The sequence below is a fragment of the Pan paniscus genome, chromosome 3 (genome assembly GCF_029289425.2).
Source record: "Pan paniscus chromosome 3, NHGRI_mPanPan1-v2.0_pri, whole genome shotgun sequence".
NCBI classification, from domain to species: domain Eukaryota; kingdom Metazoa; phylum Chordata; class Mammalia; order Primates; family Hominidae; genus Pan; species Pan paniscus.
This window is the reverse complement of record NC_073252.2, coordinates 77021747-77046475: the sequence shown is the minus strand read 5'-3', so window position 1 is coordinate 77046475 and position 24729 is coordinate 77021747. Positions and strand designations below refer to the sequence as shown.

Genomic DNA, 24729 nt, shown 5'->3' with positions numbered 1-24729 from the left:
ATCCTGAGTTCTAGTTTGATTGCACTGTGGTCTGAGAGACCGTTTGTTATAATTTCTGTTCTTTTACATTTGCTGAGGAGTGCTTTACTTTCAACTATGTTGTCAATTTTGGAATAAGTGTGATGTGGTGCTGAAAAGAATGTATATTCTGTTGATTTGGGGTAGAGAGTTCTGTAGATTTCTATTGAGTCTGCTTGGTGCAGAGCTGAGTTCAATTCCTAGGTATCCTTCTTAACTTTCTGTCTCATTGACCTGTCTAATGTTGACAGTGGGGTGTTAAAGTCTCCCATTATTATTGTGTGGGAGTCTAAGTCTCTTTGTAGGTCTCTAAGGACTTGCTTTATGAATCTGGGTGCTCCTATATTGGGTGCATATAGATGTAGGATAATTAGCTCTTCTTGTTGAATTGATCCCTTTACCATTATGTAATGGCCTTCTTTGTCTCTTTTCATCTTTGTTGGTTTAAAGTCTGTTTTATCAGAGACTAGGATTGCAACCCCTGTTTTTTCCTTGTTTTCTATTTGCTTGGTAGATCTTCCTCCATCCCCTTATCTTGAGCCTATGTGTGTCTCTGCATGTGAGATGGGTCTCCTGAATAGAGCACACTGATGAGTCTTGACTCTTTATCCAATTTGCCAGTCTGTGTCTTTTAATTGGAGCATTTAGCCCATTTACATTTAAGGTTAATATTCTTATATGTGAATTTGATCCTGTCATTATGATGTTAGCTGGTTGTTTTGCTTGTTAGTTAATGCAGTTTCTTCCTAGCATTGATGGTCTTTACAATTTGGCATGTTTTTGCAGTGGCTGGTACCAGTTGTTCCTTTCCATGTTTAGTGCTTCCGTCAGGAGCTCTTGTAAGGCAGGCCTGGTGGTAACAAAATCTCTCAGCATTTGCTTGTCTGTAAAGGATTTTATTTCTCCTTCACTTATGAAGCTTAGTTTGGCTGGATATGAAATTCTGGGTTGAAAATTATTTTCTTTAAGAATGTTGAATATTGGCCCCCACTCTCTTCTGGCTTGTAGTTTCTGCCGAGAGATCCACTGTTAGTCTGGCGGATAACCTGATCTTTCTCTCTGGCTGCCCTTAACATTTTTTCCTTCATTTAAACTTTGGTTTATCTGACAATTATGTGTCTTGGAGTTGCTCTTCTCGAAGTGTATCTGTGTGGCGTTCTTTGTATTTCCTGAATTTGAATGTTGGCCGGCCTTGCTAGATTGGGGAAATTCTCCTGGATAATATCCTGAAGAGTGTTTTCCAACTTGGTTCCATTCTCCCCATCACTTTCAGATACACCAATCAGACATAGATTTGGTCTTTTCACATAGTCCCATATTTCTTGGAGGCTTTGTTCATTTCTTTTTACTCTTTTTTCTCTAAACTTCTCTTCTCGTTTCATTTCTTTCATTTGACCTTCAATCACTGATACCCTTTCTTCCACTTGATCGAATCAGCTACTGAAGCTCCTGCGTGCATCACGTAGTTCTCGTGCCATGGTTTTCAGTCCCTTCCGGTCATTTAAGGTCTTCTGCAGTTTATTCTAGTTAGCAATTCATCTAATCTTTTTTCAAGGTTTTTAGCTTGTTTGCGATGGGTTCGAACATCCTCCTTTAGCTCGGAGAAGTTTATTATTACCGATCATCTGAAGCCTTCTTCTCTCAACTCTTCAAATTCACTCTCTGTCCAGCTTTGTTCCGTTGCTGGCGAGGGTCTCCGTTCCTTTGGAGGAGAAGAGGAGCTCTGATTTTTAGAATTTTCAGCTTTTCTGCTCTGGTTTCTCCCCATCTTTGTGGTTTTATCTAAGTTTGGGCTTTGATGATGGTGACGTACAGCTGGGGTTTTGGTGTGGATGTCCTTTCTGTTTGTTAGTTTTCCTTCTAACAGTCAGGACCCTCAGCTGCAGGTCTGTTGGAGTTTGCTGGAGGTCCATTCCAGACCCTGTTTGCCTGGGCATCACCAGCAGAGGCTGCAGAACAGCAAATATTGCAGAACGGCAAATGTTGCTGCCTGATCCTTCCTCTGGAAGCTTCATCTCAAAGGGGCACCCAGCTGTATGAGGTGTCAGTCGGCCCCTACTGGGAGGTGTCTCCCAGTTAGGCTACTCGGGGGTCAGGGACCCACTTGAGGAGGTAGTCTGTCCGTTCTCAGATCTCAAACTCCATGCTGGGAGAACTACTTCTCTCTTCAAAGCTGTCAGACAGGGATGTTTAAGTCTGCAGAAGTTTTTGCTGCCTTTTGTTCAGCTATGCCCTGCCCCCAGAGGTGGAGTCTACAGAGGCAGGCACGCCTCCTTGAGCTGTGGTGGGCTCCACCCAGTTTGAGCTTCCCGGCCACTTTGTTTACCTACTCAAGCCACAGCAATGGTGGACGCCCCTCCCCCAGCCTCACTGCCACCTTGCAGTTCGATCTCAGACTGCTGTGCTAGCAGCGAGCGAGGCTCCATGGGCCTGGGACCCTCCAAGCCAGGCACAGGATGTAATCTCCTGGTGTGCTGTTTGCTAAGACCATTGGAAAAGTGCAGTATTAGGGTAGGAGTGTCCCTATTTTCCAGGTACCATCTGTCATGGCTTCCCTTGGCTAGGAAAGGGAATTCCCCGACCCCTTGGGCTTCCCAGGTGAGGTGATGCCCCACCCTGCTTCAGCTCACACTCAGTAGGCTGCACCCACTGTCCGACAAGCCCCAGTGAGATGAACCCCCTACCTCAGTTGGAAATGCAGAAATCACCCATCTTCTGCGTCGCTCACGCTGGGAGCTGCAGACTGGAGGTGCTCCTATTTGGCCATCTTGGAACCTCCCTTAATGTCAGTTTTTTTCTCTTGTCTGATTGTTCTAGCTAGAAATTTCAGTATTATGTTGAATAACAGTGGTGAAAGTGGGCATCCTTGTTGTGTTCCAGATCTTAGAGGAAAGACTTTCAGATTTTCCCCATTCAGCATGATACTAGCTGTGAGTCTGTCATGTATGGCTTTTATTATGTTGAAATATGTTGCTTCTATACCCACCAGCTGAGATTTTTTAAATGTCTTTAATATTTATTGGTTCTGATGGATTTTTGTTTGTTTATTTATTTTTTGCTGTCTAACATCTAAACTACCTTCCTGTTTGAAGAATTTTCTGTTGTATTAGTCTTGGCCAAAGGCAGTGCCTGTCTTCCATTATAATAGCTGAAATGATCAAACATATGCGTTCCTCTACCTACTAACATCTAGGATCTGGGAAAATGCTATGTGTTCAGCGAAGGAGGGCCTCTTGCCTAGTATTTTAAACCTAGAGCAAATTAGCAAAGAATCAAGGAAGTATAGAGTTTTGTTTTGTTTTTCTATATGTGGCAATGGTCCAAGAAATAGCATCAAGTGTCTAGGGACTGCAATGTCTAGTGATATGATATCCTCTCCAGTTATAGCATCATTTTGTCTTTAGAGTTTTAAAAAATTCATTGCCAAATTCAATGAGCTAAATCTTTTATAGGTGACCCTTGAATAAAATGAGTTTGAACTACCTGGGTACAGTTTTTTCAACCAAACTTGTATTGAAAATACATTATTTGGCTGGGCGCAGTGGCTCACACCTGTAATCCCAGCACTTTAGGAGGCCAAGGTAGGTGGATCACTTGAGGTCAGGAGTTCGAGACCAGCCTGGCCAACGTGGTGAAATCTGTCTCTATTAAAAATGCAAAAATTAGCTGGGTGTGGTGGCAGGCGCCTGTAATCCCAGCTACTCAGGAGGCTCAGATAGGATAATTGCTTGAACCCAGGAGACGGAGGTTGCAGTGAGCTGAGATTGTGCCACTGCACTCCAGCCTGCACAGAGTGAGACTTGGTCTCAAAAACAAAAACAAACAAAAAAGGAAATACATTATTTGTGGGATGTGTAACCTGTGTATATGGAGAACCTTTTCTTATATGTGAGTTCAGCAGAGCCCACTGCTGGACCTGAGTATGCAAGAATTTGAGTATATGCAGGAGGTCCTGGAACCAATCCCCACGTATTGGGGTAACTGTATTTTGGCTATTTGCATATATATATATGCATAAGTGAGATTGGCTGGTAACTCTTTCCTTGCCCTGTGGCTTTTTTCAGTTTTTGTAACTGAAATTTCAGGTTTTGTAACTGATTTTGTAAAGTAAGCCAAAATCATTTTCGGTTGCTTGAGCAAAGGAACCCTGGCTGACAAAGTGTTCTCTTCAGATCTTGTTTTTCATGTAATTTGGTAATTCATAATTTTCTATTTGTTTCAAGTAGAATCAAGATTCTGTTTTTTTTTTTTAATCTGTAATCTTGACTAGAGGTCACTTGTTTGATTGTGCGTGTGTGTGTGTGTGTGTCTGTGTGTTGCCAATACACTAAGTTCCTACCTTTGTTTTCATTTTTTGGAATTAATTTGTTATAAAAATTTATTCTTGACTTATTCCTGAAGAGCAGATAGATATTCATAGGTGGTTAGCATCATCTCTAGTGGCTTCCAGCTGTCCCATAATTACTCTCTGGGCAAAGATCCTCATCTCAGTGCAGAGAAAGTACCCATGCCCTAGGAGAGTGCCTCTGCGCAGCATCTTCATTAATTCAGAGAGGACTGTGGCGATCTCCTCTGGGAGAAGACTGGGGGTTTCTGTATGGACAAATGTCCCTAATTACCATATGACTCAGGAGAAATTGTCACAGACAGAATTTCACAGAATGGGATTGTTCCCACCCATTCCCTGTTTCCTTCTCCTGCCCTTGTCTTGCCTTTGTCTGGCCACCTTCTCCCCGTTCCCAACTCCAAGTCCTGTCTTGGCTTGCTGATTTTTGGGAATTTGGGATCCAAAGTAGAGAGAATGATGCCCAGGCCAAGACCTAGCTACTTAGGAGACTGAAGCAGGAGGATCCCTTGAGCCCAGGAGTTTAAGTCCAGCCTGGGCAACATGGTAGGACCCATCTCAGAAACAGAGAAGGAGAGAGAAAGGGAGAGAGAGAGAAAGGGAGAGAGAGAGAAAGGGAGAGAGAGAGAAAGAGAGAGAGAGAGAGAAGAAAGAGAGAACGAGAGAATGGATATGAATGACAGAGTAAAAAAGAAGGTAGGAAAGAGAAAATAAGGCTTCTGAGAAAGGGAGGAGCATCAGGACTTAGAATAGGACCACCAGGTTCTAAGGCAGTGTTAGAATGCAAGCAATAGGAGCCCTGCTGAGATGATGGGGAATTATTGCTGTGGGATATTAATTGGATTTCTTTACTGTTCTTCCAAAATACAATCAATGACTATAATTACCTTTTAATGACCTGATTTCTTGATTTTTTTCCTTAAATATGCTTAATGTTTAATTCAGCAATGTGAGCCCCAGGTTCACTTTTAAGGAGCTGAGCATAGATTGGCTTCTCCTTGGTTGGCACTTTTCATCTTTCACTTGTGCTGGACTTTACAGTGAGGCTCAAGAACTCCATATACTATGCATTGAGTATTGTTGAAAAAATCTTCTTGTTGTTACTGTTATTGAGATAGGGTCTTGCTTTGTTCCCTAGGCTGGAGTGCAATGGTAAGATCACAGGTCACTGCAGCCTCAACTTCCTGCGCTCAAGCAATCCTCCCACCTTGCTCTCCCAAAGTGCTAGGATTACAGGCATGAGCCACCACGCCAGGCTGTTCAGTAATTCTTGAAACATATGTTATCAGAGGTCATGGAGATTTTCAGAACTTGTATTTCATTGTGGCATTGTTTCCTAACTACCCCCAATATCCTTTTCCCCTTTCTTCCTTACTAATAAAATTCCCAGTGTTTAGGTTGTATCAGTGATGCAGAATAAGGATTACATTTTCTAGCTTCCCTTACAGCTAGGTGTAGGCACGTGAGTAAGTTTCAGCAATGGGATCTACGTGGAAGTTGTATGTGGTCCTTCCAGGAAATGTCTTTCAAAGGCGTATCCACCCTTCTTTAGGTCTTCCCATCTTTCTGTTGGTTGAAATGTAGGCATAGTGTTTGCAGCTGAGCAGCAAACTTGGACCACAGAGTAAAGAGCCTAATTTTGAGGATGGTGGAAGAACAAAACACAAGAATTCTGAATCCTTAATAATTGTGGAGTCACCCTATCAGCTGGGCCTGTTTTCCTATGGCCTTTTTACATGTATAAGAAAAGAAATTTTTGTCTTTTAAACCACTGTTTCTTGGGTCTTCTGTTATATGCAGCCAAATCTAGCTCTAAATTATATATATCAGGTATGCAACCATATATTTTTTGATATGACAAAAAAGCACACTTCATTTCTGTTTGTTTGTTATGTATATTGTCTAGTCCTTGGAAACCCCAAAGAATGTGGCATCATAGTTGCAGACTGAATAACTGGAGAACTATTTAAGAGTATAAATGCAGCCTAACCAACATGGAGAAACCCCGTCTCTACTAAAAATACAAAAAATTAGCCAGGCATGGTGGTGCATGCTTGTAATCTCAGCTACTCAGGAGGCTGAGGCAGGAGAATTGCTTGAACCTGGGAGGCAGAGGTTGCGATAAGCCGAGATTGCCCCATTGCACTCCAGCCTGGGCAAAAAGAGTGAAACTCCGTTTCAAAAAAAAAAAAAAGAAAAAAAAAGAGTATAAGTGGCAAAGTATGCAAGATGATTATTGTTAACACTGATGGGGGCCTAACCAACAGCAGGAGCGTCCATTCTTCTGATAGAAACTTGATATTTTTCAGATATTCGCCCACCCCTGTCAACACAGTGCAGGGAAAGCTGACTGTGTTAGTCTGTACTTGCATTGCTATAAAGAAATATCTGAGACTGGATAATTTATAAGAAAAGAGGTAGAGGTTAACGTGCAGAGGCTGTACAGGTAGCATAGCACTGACATCTGCTTCTGGGGGAGACCTCAGAATGCTTTTACTTATGGCAGAGGGTGAAGTGGGAGCAGGCACAACACATGGCTAGAACAGGTCAAGAGAGAGTGAGGGCAGAGGTGCCACACATTTTTTTTTGTTTTTTTGAGATGGAGTTTCGCTCTTGTTGCCCAAACTGGAGTGCAATGGTGCGATCTCGGCTCACTGCAACCTCTGCCTCCTGGGTTCAAGTGATTCTCCTGCCACAACATCCCGAGCTAACTTTTTGTATTTTTAGTAGACACAAGGTTTCACCATGTTAGCCAGGCTGGTCTCGAACTCCTGACCTCAGGTGATCCGCCCACCTTGGCCTCCCAAAGTGCTGGAATTACAGGTGTGAGCCACCACGCCTGGCCGCCACACACTTTTAATGACCAGATCTCGTGAGACTCACTATTGTGAAGACAGCACCAAGCCATGAGGGATCTGCCCCCATGACCCAAACACCTCCCACCAGGCCTCCCACCTCCAGCATTGGGGATTACAATTCAACGTGAGATCTGGGCAGGGACAAGTGTCCAAACTACGTTATTCACCTCTTCCCAGCTCTTGGGATGATCTAAGTGTTATCTCACATTTCTGGCAAGAATTTGGTACATGAATGGCTACATGACCCAAGGTGGGCTACTTAGACTCAAGAAGCAGTTTTCTGGACCTTCTAGGAAAGTTACTTCTCACTTCCTTGGAAAGTTTCTGAAAGCGACCCTTTCTCCCTTTGCTTGGCTATTGCTGTTCAGATCCAAGGCCCGACACTGCTGTAACCATCAGCACATGCTTGAAGATGATGCTGACACAGAGGACAGCAAAGCCAGTCAAGTCACAAGCACATGGAGTCATAGGCACTGGATTTAATACTTTTGAAGCAGGTTCTACTTCAGGACTTTCAGTGAGGTAAATCGATCAATTTCCAGGTAAGTGATATTGAATTGGATTCTCTACTACTTGCAGTAAAAAATATTCTAAGCTGATATGACCATATGGTGGAAACAAGCCCTCAACTTGGAGCTGAATACTTGGATTCTGCTCCCAGCCCCACCACCAAGTGGCATGTGCCCATAAGCAAGTCACTCCACCTCTCTGGGCCTTACCTTCCTTATCAGAAAAGGTGAAGCTTTGGGGCTAGATCAGTGATTCTCAATCATGGGTAGTTCTATTCCCATAAGATATTTGGAAAAATATGGGACGTTTTTCATTTTGACAATAATTGTGGAGACACTACTGACATTTAGTGGACAGGAGACAGCAATGCAGAATTTCTTCAATGCTTGGAATGATCGCATATGATGAGAATTTCTCACACCTGACATGCCTCTTGAAACACTGCATTAGATGTTCCTTTTATCTCTTTCTTCCTTATGAATCTGGGGGATCATTTATTAATCTCTCTTGATTTGCTCTCTTGCTTTTCTCAATCTGTTGGCCTCTATTTGGCTGTCTAAATAGAAGCTATAGAACAGGGTTTCTTAGTTGTGGTCCCTAGGATAATATGCAACAGAATTACCCTGGAGAATTGCTAAGAATTCAGATTCCTGGGCCCAATCTGAAACCTACTGAATCAGCATCAAGTTCCCCAGATTGGGGCACAGTGGGATATGCCTATAGTCCAAGCTACTTGGAAGGCTGAGTGAGGAGGATCTCTTGAGCCCAGGAGTTCAAGTCCAGCCTGGGTAATATAATGAGACCTTGTCCCTAAAAAAAACCAAAAACCAAAACAATGTCCCTAGGTTACCTTTATGCAAGCTATAATTCACTTTACATTTTGTCTACCTAGGCCACAATGCCAACACTGTAAGTTTTTTTTAAAATAAAAGTCACTTACAACATTTAAAAAAATAAAGTATCATTCATCTTGGTAGTATTTGAGTTCCTTACATAAATTATTTTACTTAGCCTCACAGCAACTTCATTTAAATAAGCTACTATCCCCATTTTACAGAAAAGAAGAACTAAAGAACTAAAATTCGTGTCTTCATTTCATAGGTTAAGGAAAGAACTGCTACATCTTTACAAGCTAGCAAATGTTAAGGGCTGGGACTTGAGCCCAGATTTGCTTCAGCCCAAAGCCTGACTCACGCCATTACACTCTGCCAGCCCATGCTGTTCCTTGTCTTTGATAGTGTCTAGCAAAGACACACACTGGAGAAATGCCCCAGCTACTATTTGCAGCCACACTGTTCACACAAATGATGTACATCAAAAATATATGTGACATATGTTATTCAATATACTGTTTATGAATAAAATTCAGTTAATAAAACAACATGTACAGTATGATGCCATTTATTAGCTATATTCCAAAATGTTAACAGTAGGAGGGACTATAGAATATGTATTTTTAATGTACTGACATAACTCAAGCATGGCAGAGATGGCTGGCTGAAACTCATGTTTCCCTCTTCCTTAGTTTGGAGTTATCACTTGGACACAGATGTCCAATCAGGGACTACATTTCCGAGCCTCCTTTGCATTCAGATCACAACAGATGGCTAATTCTCACCAATGCAATGTGAGCAAAAGTGATGTATTACTTCCGGGGTGGGGCTTTTTTATGCTCCCCTCCACCCTCTATTAGCTGGGTGCAGAGGATTCCAAGGAAACAGAAGCTATTAGACCCTCAACTTGAAAAGATCCTAGGTTCCTAAATGACAATGTGGAGGAACAGCCACTGTCTGAACTCAACTGTTCAATTACAGAACTGAACTGTTCAGTTTAGTTACCCACCTGAACTGTTACATGAGCAAGAAATAAACTGTTACCTGAACTATTGCATGAGCAAGAAATAGACTGTTGTGCTATGTCATGGAAATTTGGGGGTTGTTATAGCAGCTAATGTTACCCTACCTAATATGAGTAATGCATACTGACAATTACACTTTTAATTTTCTTCTTTTTATACATGTGTGATTTTAAAAATAATGATAAACAACATTTTTGGGATTCAAAGTTGTAGTTACAGCAAGGAGTCTCCTTACTGGTTTTTAACTCTCAAAACTCGCATCGTTTAATGAAAACTAGAGGGATCTATGAAGGAAGGAATAAAAAAGGCTGGCAGATTGACTAGCTGCCTCTCAACATTTCTTTTTACATGAAAGCTGACCATGCATAGAAAGCCATCTAAATATCCTTCAGTTATTACTGCACCAGAGGGACAAATCAGTGTCAAAAATTTGGGAACTTGTTACCCAAAATTTTGCTTTTCCTTGAGTTGAATGGCATTCTTCACATAATAAGTACGTGTGAACATGGGGCGACAGATTGCAAAGTGCTCTTAAGGGCATAAAGAAGAATGAATAAAAGATTTTCCTGTCCTCTGTCATGGTACCTTGCATGGATGAAGCTTAATGTAATACCTAATTAGCTACAAAAGAATCACAGGCCTGTAATCCCAGCACTTTGGGAGGCCCAGGAGGGCAGATCACGAGGTCAGGAGACCGAGACCATCCTGGCTAACACGGTGAAACCCCGTCTCTACTAAAAATACAAAAAATTAGCCAGGCGTGGTGGCGGGCACCTGTAGTCCCAGCTACTTGGGAGGCTGAGGCAGGAGAATGGCATGAGCCGGGGAGGCGGCGCTTGCAGTGAGCCAAGATCACGCCACTGCACTCCAGCCTGGGCAACAGAGCAAGACTCCATCTCAAAGAAAAAAAAAGAATCACAGGGTTTTAGAAAAGCTGAATGGTGCCTTGGGTTTAATTTCCAGGGAGTTATGCTGCAGCATCTTATCCAACAACTCATAATGAATTGCAGTAACATAATCCAAAGGCATTGAACATGAAGCTGACTTCACCGTGAGGCTGCATGAGAACCCTGAAGAGTATATGACAGCCACATTGTAGATGGGTTTTAATAGGTTTAAGGTTTCATCAAAAATGAAAAAGAAGATGAAAGAAAAACCTGTAATTACTTCAACAGAAGAAACCAGAATAGTTTAATCACTTGGAATGAGAATTAAAGCACAAAATAAATATTTGGTGAGAGTTTAGCTATAAATACAGGGGAATATTTCATGGGCAAGATCAAGGTAAAATAATCATTTTTATTTCTCATGGTTCAGTGATTACTGCGTTGTTTGCTTTTAGTGTCTGTATGACGACAGAGATAGATCTTTGTGGACAGAGGTTTTGTTTCAAATGGATCATTCCCGCTTCCTGGCTATGTCCACACAAAACCAAAATATCTAGATAAGTGCTATCAAGCTGAAAAAATGGCAAATGATGCCAAGGTTTCTGGTGTTTCTAAATATCTGAGTGTTTGTACAAACGTTTCCAAATATGTAGATGTAGGCATTGGCAGTTTAGTTGACAAAACTCAGGTAAGTACTGGACTTTCTATTTTTAGCATACTTATTTTTAGCACAAGATTCTACCTATGCTTAGTAATGGATGATAGAGTAACTGCTTCAAATTCTTGACCCCAGGAAAGGCCCACATATTCAAGGAGGTCTGGGAAAAGCCGCTTATCCCTTCAGCCTTCTATGGGTCACCATTTCCCTGTTACATGAAATCTAGTAAGTCCTGCAAACAGTCCTGAGTTATTACTGTCCTAGAGAGGCAAAGGCATGCCAAAGATGTGGAGAACCTGTTGTAATGACCTAATGGGCATCCTAGTCCTGAGCACCCAGTAAGTACACAAGAAAATCTGCCAATAAAGAGAATGTTCACAGACTGCCTTTACCACATCTGTCCACTTATCAGCATCTGAAGCTACATCTTCATATTGATGAATTTCCTGTGTTCTTATCTGAAACCAATCCTTCCACTTTGCACTAGACCCCTTTCCCTCTTGCCTACCCAAGACATTGTTCCAACAGTTCTTCTTTCTCCTACACTGGAACGTTTCCTCTTCTTCTTCAGGATCATTCCCATCTGCAGACATACATGCTGTTGTTTCTCCTGTTCTTCAACATGCACAGGCACGCAGGCATGGGCACACACTGCACTTTCCTTTGATGAATACTTCCCCAGCTAGCTACTGTCATACTTGTTTGAGAGTGAAAAGCTTTCCAGATGTGTCTGTACTCACTGTCTCTAAGCTTCGTCCCCTCACTTTCTCTTAAACCCGCTCTTACCCAGTTTTTAGTTCTACCCATTCCATCAAATCTGCCCTCCTTGGCTGAGGCTGCTGGATCCACCCATCAGTTCTCAACCCTCCTTTTAACTTGATCCCTTAGTAGCATTTGATACTTTGGGTCACTCCCTTCTTTTTTTTTATTATACTTTAAGTTTTAGGATACATGTGCACTACGTGCAAGTTAGTTACATATGTATACATGTGCCATGTTGGTGTGCTGCATCCAGTAACTCGTCATTTAACATTAGGTATATCCCAAATGTTATCCCTCCCCCCTCCCCCCACCCCACAACAGGCCCTGGTGTGTGATGTTCCCCTTCCTGTGTCCATGTGTTCTCATTGTTCAATTCCCACCTATGAGTGAGAACATGCGGTGTTTGGTTTTTTGTCCAAAGGGCTAATATCCAGAATCTACAATGAACTCATACAAATTTACAAGAAAAAAACAAACCCATCAAAAAGTGGGCAAAGGATGTGAACAGACACTTCTCAAAACAAGACATTTATGCAGCCAAAAGACACATGAAAAAATCCTTATCATCACTGGCCATCAGAGAAATGCAAATCAAAACCACAATGAGATACCATCTCACACCAGTTAGAATGACGATCATTAAAAAGTCAGGAAACAACAGGTGCTGGAGAGGATGTGGAGAAATAGGAACACTTTTACACTGTTGGTGGGACTATAAACTAGTTCAACCATTGTGGAAGTCAGTGTAGCAATTCCTCAGGGATCTAGAACTAGAAATACCATTTGACCCAGCCATCCCATTACTGAGTATATACCCAAAGGAATATAAATCATGCTGCTATAAAGACACATGCACACGTATGTTTATTGTGGCACTATTCACAATAGCAAAGACTTGGAACCAACCCAAATGTCCAACAATGATAGACTGGATTAAGAAAATGTGGCACATATACACCATGGAATGCTATGCAGCCATAAAAAAGGATGAATTCATGTCCTCTGTAGGGACATGGATGAAGCTGGAAAAACCATCATTCTCAGCAAACTATCGAAAAGACAAAAAAACCCTTCCTGATCTTCTTTCTGTTTCACTTGGTTTCCAGGACACCAGACCCTTCTAATTTTCTGCCTACATTAGTGCTTGCTTCTTCTCAGTCTCCTTTGCTGTTTCTTCCTTCCCCTCCAACCTTATTTTATATTTTGTTTTTATAGAACAAACTGTAAAACAAACTTTGTCACCCAGGGTGGAGTGCAGTAGTGCAGTCATAGCTCACTGCAGCTTGGAACTCCTAGATTCAAGCAATCCTCCCGCCTCAGCCTCCCTAGTAACTGGGACTACAGGAGCACACCAACTCCCAGCTAAGTTTTTTATTTTTTTGTAGAGAGGGAGTCTCGTTTTGTTACCCAGACTGGCCTTGAACTCTTGGCTTCAAGTGATCCTCCTACTTCGTGCTCCCAAAGTACTGAGATTACAGGTGTGAACCACTGCACCTGGCCCACACAACGTAGCTGGAGTATCTGAGAGTATAAACATCAGAACTTTTCTTCGCTTGATCTAAATACATTTTATTGGAGACTTTATTTAGTCTCATGGTATATTCTGAATGTTTCTATCCCCCTCAAATTTAAATGTTAAAAATGTGATCATCGGCTGGGCGCAGTGGCTCACACCTGTAATCCCAGCACTTCGGGAAGCTGAGGCAGGTGGATCACAAGGTCAGAAGTTCGAGACCAGCCTGACCAACATGGTGAAACCCCATCTCTACTAAAAATATAAAAATTAGCTGGGTGTGATGGTGTGTGCCTGTAATCCCAGCTACTCAGGAGGCTGAGGTTGGAGAATCGCTTGAACCCAGGAGGCGGAGGTTGCAGTGAGCCAAGATTGCACCACTGCACTCCAGCCTAGGTGACAGAGTGAGACTCCATCTCAAAAAAAATAATAGTAATAATCAATTCAATGGTATTACGTGGGGCATCATAAGACCAAAGCTCTCACTAATGGGATCAGTGCCCTTTAAAAAGAGGCCCCAGAATGCTGTCTGGCCCCTTCTGCCATGTGAGGACACAGCAAGAAGACATCTGTCCATGAAGAAAGTGGGTTCTCACCAGACCCTGAATCTGCTGGCACCTTGATCTTGGACTTCCCAGCTTCCAGAACTGTGAGAAATAAATTTCTCTTGTTTAGTCATATTATCAGATATTTTGTAACAGCAACCTGAATGAAGTAGGGTATATAGCTTTAAAACACCATGCTGACGACAATAACTCCTGAATTTATTTCAAAATTCCAGGCCTTTCTCCCACACTCCAGAAGTACATCTATTAATATCTCCACTTGGATGTCTAATAGACAAGCTCAACTCCTGATCTCCCATTTCAGTTAAAGGCAACTCTGTCCCCAAGGTGGTCACATCAAAAGCCATGTAGTGAATCCTGGACTCCTATTCTTCTCACAGCCCACATCCAATTCTGGCTCTGTAGAAATCCTGTTGGTGCTACCTTCAAAACATATCCAGTGTCCAACTACTTTTGGCCACCTTCACTACTTCCATCCCTTCTGGTGTCACCATAACCGTGTGTGTGTGTGTGTCTGTGTGTGTGTTTTGAGATGAGCTCTTGCTCTGTCACCCAGGCTATGCTCCATCATAGCTCACTGCAACCTTGAACTCCTGGTCTCAAGTGATCCTCCTGCCTTGGCCTCCCAAAGCACTAGGATCGCAGGCATGAACCACCATGCCCAGCTCAATTACTTGATTTTGATGCTCATACTCTATTGTTTGTCTCCTGTCTCCCCACACTGGAATGTGAGTTCCATGAGGGCCAGAATCTTCGTCTGTTTTGTTCACTGATGTACCACAGATGGAGAGAACAGGGCTTGGCATACAGAGGACACTCAATAAATATTTGTCAAATGCATTAAATCAATAAGTAGAAAAATCAGGTGGTAAGATTTTCCTGGTAATGATGATGATGATGATCATGATGATGCTGATGATAGCTATCTTTTATTGAGCACCTACAATGTGCCGTTGACAGGCTATGCACTTTATCTCATTTCATTTTCAAAACAATCACCTAGCATAGATACCTTTATTTACCCTATTTTTCAGATGGAATCTGAGGCACAGAAAATTTCTGTAATGAGGCTGGTCCAAGTGCAGTGGTGTTTACAACCAATAGATCACAACCAGTTACATATCTCTTTGTTCCTTCTCCATTCCCACTGCTTCACTAGACTAGCCTTTAAAAACTTTAAAAAAAAATTAAAAAAAGAGAAAATTTTTGTAATTTGTCCCAGGTCACCACCACTGGAGGAGGCAGAGCCAAGATTAAACCCAGAGCTGCGTGCTGAACTTCCCCACTATTCTTATGCATTTCTGGAGTGAGTATTAATTAGTGCAGGTTTTCTGGAGGGTAATTTGACCTCAGCTTTAAAAAGGCTATGTTCATAAATTTTATTGCAGAGAACTACTGACAGATATGCACAAAAGTCTATGCACACCAACGTTATAACAAACAAACAACCAAACAAATAAAAAATCAGGAAGAACCCAAGTTATTCATAGCAGGTACATTCATACAATGGAAAACTACGTAGCCAATGATACAACACTTTAAAAGAATGTAATGACATGGAAAAACCTTCATACCATGTGGTAAGCAGAAACAAAAGAATAACAAGAAACCAGGATATAAAACTGCGTACATGTCATGATCTCCTAATTTAAAAAATTTATGCATAAAAAATAACTGGAAGGAGGACACCAAAATGTTAATAATGGTTCTCCTGATACTGTGATTATGGGTGCCTTTTATATTCTCCTGAATAAATTTATGTGTAGCTTTTTACAGAAAAATAATAATAATAATAATTATTATAATTATTATTTTAAAGATGGAGTCTGGCTCTGTTGCCCAGGCTGGAGTGCAGTGGTATAATCATAGCTCATGGCAGCCTCCAAACTCCTGGGCTCAAGCAATCCTCCCACCTCAGCCTCCTGGGTAGCTGGGACTGCAGGTGGTGCCACCACACCTGGCTATTTTTAAATTTTTTGTAGAGATAGGGTCTCACTTTGTTGCCCAGGTCAGTCTCAAACTTCTGGCTTCAAGCAATCCTCCTGCCTTGGCCTCCCAAAGTGCTGGGATTATAGGCATGAGCTACCATGCCCAGCCAGAAAAAGTTATTTTTTATTTATTTATTTTTTTGAGATGGAGTCTCACTTTGTCGCCCAGGCTGGAGCGCAGTGGCGCGATCTCCGCTCACTGCAAGCTCCACCTCCTGGGTTCACACCATTCTCCTGCCTCAGCCTCCCGAGTAGCTGGGACTACAGGTGCCCACCACTGTGCCCGGCTAATTTTTTTGTATTCTTAGTAAAGACAGGGTTTCACCATGTTAGCCAGGATGGTCTCGATCTCCTGACCTCGTGATCTGCCTGCCTCGGCCTCCCAAAGTGCTGGGATTACAGGAGTGAGAAAAAGTTATTTTTAAAAGGAGTCTCTGCTTCAACATTAAAATGTGCTTTTCCATTTATAAAATATGTTAATAAAATTTATTACAAAATTACACATACCTGAATAGCTGAAATAAAAGATTAGATATCCATGAGATATCAAAGGGCTCCTAAGAAGTTAGAATGCAACAACTATATTTCATATATCCAATTTTTTCCAATATATATCCATATATCAATTTTTCCATATATTAAATTTTTGTATTGCATATCCTCATCTGGATAAAACATATTGAACCATTTCATTTAAGCACACTAGGTTTTCAATGTTTTAGTAAGGTTTAGCTTCTCTTTCCCTTTCTTTTGGAGGTATATTCCTTAAAATGATGTTAAGTTCTCTTTGGAGCACTTGGTTCTCTTAACCAGGAGAGAAGTAATTCATTCCATAGCAGAGTGCCTTGATAAGCTGTTTCAAGGACATTGCAAATAAAATGTATTTACACTGTTTCATCACATTAAGAAGTTACTGTATTAAACGCATTCCTAGGCAATACTTACATGTAATCTCTCTTAACTCCATTCCTGGAGAATTATCTTCTTTACTTGGAAAACATCACTTTTTTTTTCCTGATTACAAGTCATTCTGAGAGATGTCAGAAACCTATATGGTGCAAGTGAGTACTGTGGGTTTTCTTAACATCAAAAATAAGATCAATGCCTGAATGATTAGTTAACTTACTAAACAAAGAAAGAAAAGAAAAGGACACCTTTGAATTCGCTCATAGAACAACTTGAAAGATTCAAAAATGTTAATGTTTCTAGGTTAATAGTCATGCGACTGAAGTGACTTTTGAAATATATAATTCCTGAAGCCTAGATAGAATCTTAACATTCTTGTGGGTTTAAAGGTGAAATGTTTCAAAGGATTGGGAATGAATGTATTAACAGAGAGGCTATGAAGAGAATGAAAGAGCTGACAGAAAGTGCCACACTGGAGGGGAACACACACACACCAGTGTGCACACACGTGCACAGCAACACACATGTGTGGGCACACACGTGCACAGCCACACACACACACACACACACCTGTTCATACAGCTCCTACAGCAAACTGGGCTCAGTTTTGAGAACTTGAATATGAGCCAAATGCCTGCTCAAGGGAATGAGTCCAGCCTAGGTCCACATAGCCCAAGAGACGGGGCCAGCTATCGAAGAAAGAATGTAGGAGCCATCAACATCAAAACCAGAAACAATGACTGGAGACCTGAATTCCAAACCTGGAATGTAGAATATAAAGGAATGGAGAAGCACATTGTTTTCAGAGAATCCCAGAGCTGAAACACTGGGAATAAGAGGAGAAGAAGAATAATTAACATGTATGAAATCCAGAAATCCCGTGGACCACTAATGATCAGCAAAATGCCTGGCCAGGGCTGGAAGCCCCGAGGGCCACTGCCTATGGCTAGTTTTCCCAGCATACCCTAACCTCTTTCAGTGCTGCTGGGACCTCTGCCCTTCTCATCTCAGGCCCACCTTCCTGCAACCCCTTCAGCAGGGAAGAAATGTCTTCCTGGGAGATCCCTCTCCTAGGGTCACGACCTTCAGGGAGCAGTCAGGCCAGAACATCAGGGTTTCGGAGGCCATAGGGAAGGGAAGGCCACCAGTGCCCTCTCAGAGGCCCCTGCATGGAGCCGATGGTGTCTGGCATTTTCACCTTTCTATCTGGGTATTATGATATCCACTTTTATTCGTGAGGAAATTGAACTTATTCTGGGTCATTCAGTTCAAAATTAGCAATATTAAGTTTTAAAATTTCTTCTGCTGTTCTCCAAAACTCAGATTCTGTTTTTTCTTTTCTTTTTTTTTTTTAGACTGAGTCTCACTCTGTTGCCAGGCTGGAGTGCAGTGGCACAATCTTGGCTCACTGCAACTTCCACCTCCAGGGTTCAAGCCATTGTCCTGCCTCAGCCTCCCAAATAGCTGGGACTACAGGTGCGTGACACCATGCCCAGTTAATTTTTGTATTTTTAGTAGAGACCAGGTTTCACCATGTTGGCCAGGATGGTCTTGATCTCTTGACCTCGTGATCTGCTCGCCTTGGCCTCCCAAAGTGCTGAGATTACAGGCATGAGCCACTGCGCCCGGACCAAAACTCAGATTCTTTTACTTATGACATCATCAAAAGCACATCAGAGTTCTACTCCTAATAACAAATGTTTAATTTTTAATGAAATGTGGGTGTTAGACCTTTACTAAGTGCTGGCAGGAATTTCTGACAGAAGCGGATTTTAGAAACCCTGGTTCTTATGTGTCCTCCCTCTCTCTCTTGCTCTGTCTGTTCATTCATTATTTATTTATTTTTGAGACAGGGTCTCACTCTGTCACCCAGGCTGGAGTGCAGTGGCATGATCACAGCTCACTGTAGCCTCGACCTCCCAGGCTCAGGCGATCCTCCTGCCACAGCCTCCTGAGCAGCTGGGACCACAAGGGTGCACCACACCCAGCTAGTTACTTTATTTTTTGTAGAGACTGGGTTTCACCATGCTGCCCAGGCTGGTCTCGAACTCCTGGATTCAAGCAATCTGCATGTCTCAAGCAATCTGCCTTCCGAAGTGCTGGGATTATAGGCATGAGCCACTGTGCCCCACCCATTTGTTCTTTCTTTCTCTCTAGTCTTCTTTTATTTCTCCCAATCTTAAGACAGAGCTTTAGCTCCTAGGCCTTCATCCAGCCATCCATATCTCTGGTAGGGACAAATGCAGTTTTCACCATCATATATCAAATATGTCCTCGAAGCCAACCTTTCCCCGACCCGCACATCCAGCCTGGTGCCTTAGTCTCACCCTTTGTGGAATTCCGTACCAGGCCTTATGTTCTAGTGCACACCTTAAAGGGGATCTGCATATCCAAAAAGCTGTGCTGCTCAGGAAGCAAGGAGGCCAGCCCCTCCGGGTGCTCCCACCATCCTCTCTGTGCTCTTTTCTGGATCTTACTTGCAGTGGGGCAGGAATTCCAGGCTTTTCATTTTTCCTACCTCTATGAGGAGAAAAAAAGAAAGAATGTTCAGATGGGTGGATGAGGCACATGGATTCCTCCACCTGAGGACTCCCAGAAAAGCAACTGAAAATGGAACACATGTTTTAATTTTTTCAGATTCAAGCCTCATGTTTTCCAACAGAACACAAATGTGACATGACCCTTCTCCACAGAAGCAACAAGTGTGGGGTTAAACAGGGAGAATGAAGGTGGTAACAGAGGCCGGTGTCAAGGGAGTGTGAAGGGAAGGAAGGGCTCTTTGCTCACACCATGGGGGGCAGGGGAAGGTGTGGACTTGCACTTTGTCCTCCTCTGGACTCTTATATGAGGCTGCCTTTTGCTTCCAAATCTGCCAGAACTTGAGATGAATGCCCAAGCCATAAAATAAATGGGCTGAGGTTCAAGAAAGCCCACATAGCCATTCTTACCAATGGTGACCGGAGTTACATTCATAAACAAATTAGGAGGATCAGTCACACTGATGGACCAAAAGGTCATACTTATACAGCAGTAATGTCTGTGTGGATATGAAGCACATATGCTGTTCATATTGGTATTAAAGTGGCGGTGGATCAGACATCAGACCTGGCTCAGGGGTTGCCTCCTCAGGAAGCCTTCATTGACTGCTCCTGGCAAGGCCTCCAGGATAGATGGGACTTTGCTCATGTGGCAATCCCTCTGGATACCCAGCAGCACATTTACCTGGGATATTCACTCTGTTCATCTATCTCTCTTCTCACAAGCCTGTGACCTCCTTGAGGATGAGAACTGTGTCCTTCTTGGCTCTCCAATACCAGCACTCAATCTAGGGCCTGGCACACAGTAGGGCTTCAAGACCTGTGTCTTGAGGCACCTTAAGCCTTTAGGTAGTTGGAGACAGGATAATTAGTGGTTTATTTTCAGGGACCATGGACCCAGACCTCCTAGGGCTGAATCCTGCTATCAGCTCATAATAACTGTAGGCTCTTAGTCCTCAATTTCCTCATCTGTAAAATGGAACTCGGATTGGTACCCACCTCTTTAGACTGTTGAGTGCTGAATGAGATAATTATTTTAAAAGTTTAGCCCAGGGCCTGCCTAGTAGCAGTTCAGTAGTGATTCATTAACAATAGCTAATGTTACTATATCATTAGGCAGAGAGCTTTTCTGAGAAAGAGCAAATGGAGTCTAGCCCTGTCCCTTTCTTTGCCTTGAATCCAGGTTTCAGAGAGTGATTCATCCTAAATCCTGCTTCTCCCTATATGGCATGTAAACCCTTCCAGATTCCTGGAAACTACATCCTGGTTGTTTATCTCAGCAAGCTGAGTCGTCGACCGAAGGCTCGTGACCACTATCTCGAAAAGCAGGTCAGTTTAACTTTGGTATTTCTGAGGAAGCTGATGACATCAGTCCATTTCTGGCTATTTGATGATTTCCTCCTGGTTGCTGTATGTCTTAGTCCATTTTCTGTTGCAATAACAGAATATAATAGACTGGGTAATTTATAATAAACAGAAATTTATTTCTCACATATTTCCAGAGGCTAGGAAGTCCAAGATCAAGGTGCTGGGATCTGGTGAGGGCTTTTGTGCTACATTAGCTCATGGCAGAAGGTGGAAGGGCAAATGCGTACACAAGATAGGGAAAATTGGACCAAATGCATCCTTTTATCAGGAGCCCTGTCCCACAACAACTAACCAGCTCTGGTGATAATGGCCTTAATCCATACATGAGGACAGAGCCCTCACGACCTAATCACCTTTTAAAGGTCCCACCTTTTAACACCATCACAATGACAACTAAATTTAAAATGGGTTTTGAAGGCCACATTCAAACCATAGCACTGGGTTACAGGATGAACACTGGAAAGATGGAGCCACGTTTAGTTCCTTGGTACTTCTAGATATTTAAATAGCTCACAGATTGGGTATTTCTCAAAATTAACATCCTCCTTAAAAATGAATACTCACTCTCACCCTCTGCCAAGTCCTTTTATTATTATAACCTCACTAATTGTCGTAACACTTCTATGAGAAGGGCCAGATAGCCTCCCTTTTACAAATCAGATATTAAAGTCCCAGAGAAGTTAAGTGAATTGTCAGGGTCACACAGAAAACAGAAATGTGTGTGTTGCGGGAACACTATAGAACTCAGGACTCTTGACAATGAGACCAGTTGACCCAGTTTGGATACCTGTCCTCCCCAAATCTCATGTTGAAATTTGATCCCCAGTGTTGGAGATGGGGCCTGCTGGGAGGTGTTTGGGCCGTGGGAGTGGATCCCTCATGACAGGCTGCAGAGAATTGCCACTCTCCCATCAAGAGTACAGTCTATTTCTCCACCTCCTTGAATCTGTGTAGGTCCTGTGACAGTTGCACTCACAGAATATGGCAGAAGTGACTCTCCACCTGTTCCTGGTGTGACCCTTCACTGGCCCATACTTGTCATAACACTTTGGCCTGGCAGCTTCTGTTTCTACGTTTAGAAGCCAGTTGTCAAGTAAGAAGCGCAGGTATACTGAAGCCACCATGCTGCACGAAGCCCAGGTGAAGTGGGGGAGGCCTGGGGGGCAAAGCACTACATGAAAAGAGAAAGTCCAGAAGGCACTGAGGCACCAGCCATATGAGGGAGCCATTTTGAGTGTCCCGCTTGGATGAGCCTTTGGATGACTGCAGCCCCGGATGCTATCTGATTGTGATCTTGAGACTCTAGATGAGAATCTCCTATCTGATCCCAGCCAAAGCACAACTTTGTGAGTGGTAATAATACATTTTGGTTTAAATCCATTTGGTTTTGAGGTGGTTTGTTATGCAGCAATACATAATGTGAACACTGGCGCAGAATAGGCAGTTGGTAAATACTTATCAAATGAACAATTAATAGATTTTGTTCTTTTCATTCTTTGATTGCTGGAAGCTAAAAGGCCCACAGTAATTCTTAGTCAGACCCAGGATCAGAATGTCTTCCAGGGTGGAAGTCTGTCCCTGTATCACAACATCCTTACCGGAGGCCTGTGATTTAATCCTTGCAAGACTAAAGCAAGAAGAAGACAACTTCTGCAAGAGTAGGTCTGAGAACTGAGGGTGCATCATGGGAGATAAGACCAGGGCAGTTGGCAGGTTGTCCCTGGCCTCTTTGCTTATTGTGGCATATGTCATCTTTTTTTTTTAGTGTTTTTTTTTTTTTTTTTTTTTTTTTTTTGAGACGTAGTTTTGCTCTTGTTGCTGAGGCTGGAGTGCAATGGTGCGATCTTGGCTCACTGCAACCTCCACCTCCAGGTTCAACTGATTCTTCTGCCTCAGCCTCCCTAGTAGCTGGGATTACAGGCATGTGCCACCACGCCCAGCTCATTTTGTATTTTTAGTAGAGACAGGGTTTCTCCATGTTGGTCAGGCTGGTCTCGAACTCCAGACCTCAGGTGATCCACCTGCCTCGGCCTCCCAAAGTGCTGGGATTACAGGCATGAGCCACCACGCCCGGCCAACATGCCATCTTTAAATCATCATACACATAGCTGAGTGAGACAGGCAGAAGGCAAGGAAGTCTATGGAATGCAAAAGATAGGTGAGCAGTGGCTGTGACTGTCTCTGGGCAGTGGAGTTACAACCAATTTAAAATATGTCCTTCTTTTTGTTAATTTGTATTTTCTAAACAACCTTCAAAATATGTCTTACTGTTTTACTAAAAATAATAAATATATATATATTTTTTGAGATGGAGTCTCACTCTGTTGCCCAGGCTGGAGTGCAGTGGTGTGATCTTGGCTCACTGCAACCTCCCCCTCTGGGGTTCAAGCAATTCTCCTGCCTCAGCCTCCCAGGTAGCTGGGATTACAGATGTGTGCCACCATACCCGGCTAATTTTTGTATTTTTAGTAGAGATAAGGTTTCACCATGTTGCGCAGGCTGGTCTCAAACTCCTGACCTCAAGTGATTGACCTGCCTTGGCCTCCCAAAGTGCTGGGGTTACAGGTGTGAGCCACACACCTGGCCAATAAACTTTTATTTAACAATTTCACTTGTGCTGTGAACTTTGCAGAAGGCCAAAACAACCAAACCAAAATTGTAACAAGACAAAACAACCAAATAGAAACCCAGCCTCCAAAATTACATTCTCTTCCTCCAAAAGATTAAAGCAAGAACTACCATATGATTCGGCAATCTCACTACTGGGTATATATCCAAAGAAAATGAAATCTGTATGTCCAAGAGATCTTTATACTCCCACGTTCACTGCAGCATTCTTCAAAATTGCCACGATATAAAATCAACCCGATGTCCATGGATGGATGAATAAATAAAATGTGATGTATATATACACACACTATTCAGCCTTAAAAAAGAAGGAGGCTAGGCATGGTGGCTTACACCTGTAATCCCAGCATTTTGACAGGCTGAGGTGGGAGGATCACTTGAGGCCAGGAGTTCGAGACCAGCCTTGGCAACAGAGTGAGACACTGTTTCTTGAAAAAAAAATTTTTTTTAATTTAGCCAGGTATGGTGGTATGCATCTGTAGTCCTAGCTACTTGGGAGGCTGAAGCAGAAAGATCACTTGAGCCCAGAAGCTCAAGGTTACAGTGAGTCATGATCATGCCACTGCATTCAAGCCTGGGCCTCAGAGCAAGACAAGAAGGAAGGAAGGAAGGAAGGAAGGAAGGAAGGAGAAGAAGAAGGAAGGAAGGGAGGGAAAAGAAAGAAAGTAAAGAAAGAAAGAAAAAAAGGAAGGAAGGAAGAAAGAGAGAGAAAGAAAGAAAGTAAGAAAGAAAGAAGGAAAGAGTCAGCTGGACGTGGTGGCATGCACCTATAGTCCCAGCTACTCTAGGAGTAGCTGAAGCAGGAGAAGGAAGGAAGGAAGGGAGAAAGAAAGAAAGAGAAAGAAAAGAAAGAAAGACAAAAAAGAAAGAAGAAAGAAAAGAAAAGAAAAGAAAGAAAGGAAAGAAAGAAAGAAGAGGAGAGGAGAGAAGAGAAGAGAAAGAGAAAAACAGATTCAGCTGGGCATGGTGGTGTGCACCTATAGTCCCAGCTATTCTAGCAGAGGCTGAAGCAGGACAATGCCTTGAGTTTATAAGTTCAAGTCCAGCCTGGGCAACATAGTGAAAGCCCATCTCTGAAACAAAACGAAACAGAAAAAAGAAAGGAAGAAATTTTGTCATTTTTGACAATATAGGTGAACCTAGAGGACATTATGCTAAGTGAAATAAGCCAGGTACAGAAAGATGCATAGTGCCCGATCTCACATGTGGGCTCTAAAGAAAGTCTGAAACTCACAGAAGCAGAGAGTAAAATGATGGTTAAACAGGAGGAATAAGTTCTAGTGATCTATTGTACAACATGATGACTGTAGTTAATAATGAATTATAT

At 42.5% G+C, this 24729-nt stretch overlaps 1 long non-coding RNA gene across 1 annotated transcript; it reads left to right on the top strand.

The window, feature by feature from the left end:
- Positions 1-7595: 7595 nt before the first annotated feature.
- Positions 7596-24319, top strand: LOC117980003 (uncharacterized). The gene is made up of 3 exons (XR_004671117.3): positions 7596-7763; positions 20590-20735; positions 21729-24319. It is a non-coding gene; the product is annotated as an uncharacterized LOC117980003 (long non-coding RNA).
- Positions 24320-24729: the final 410 nt, after the last annotated feature.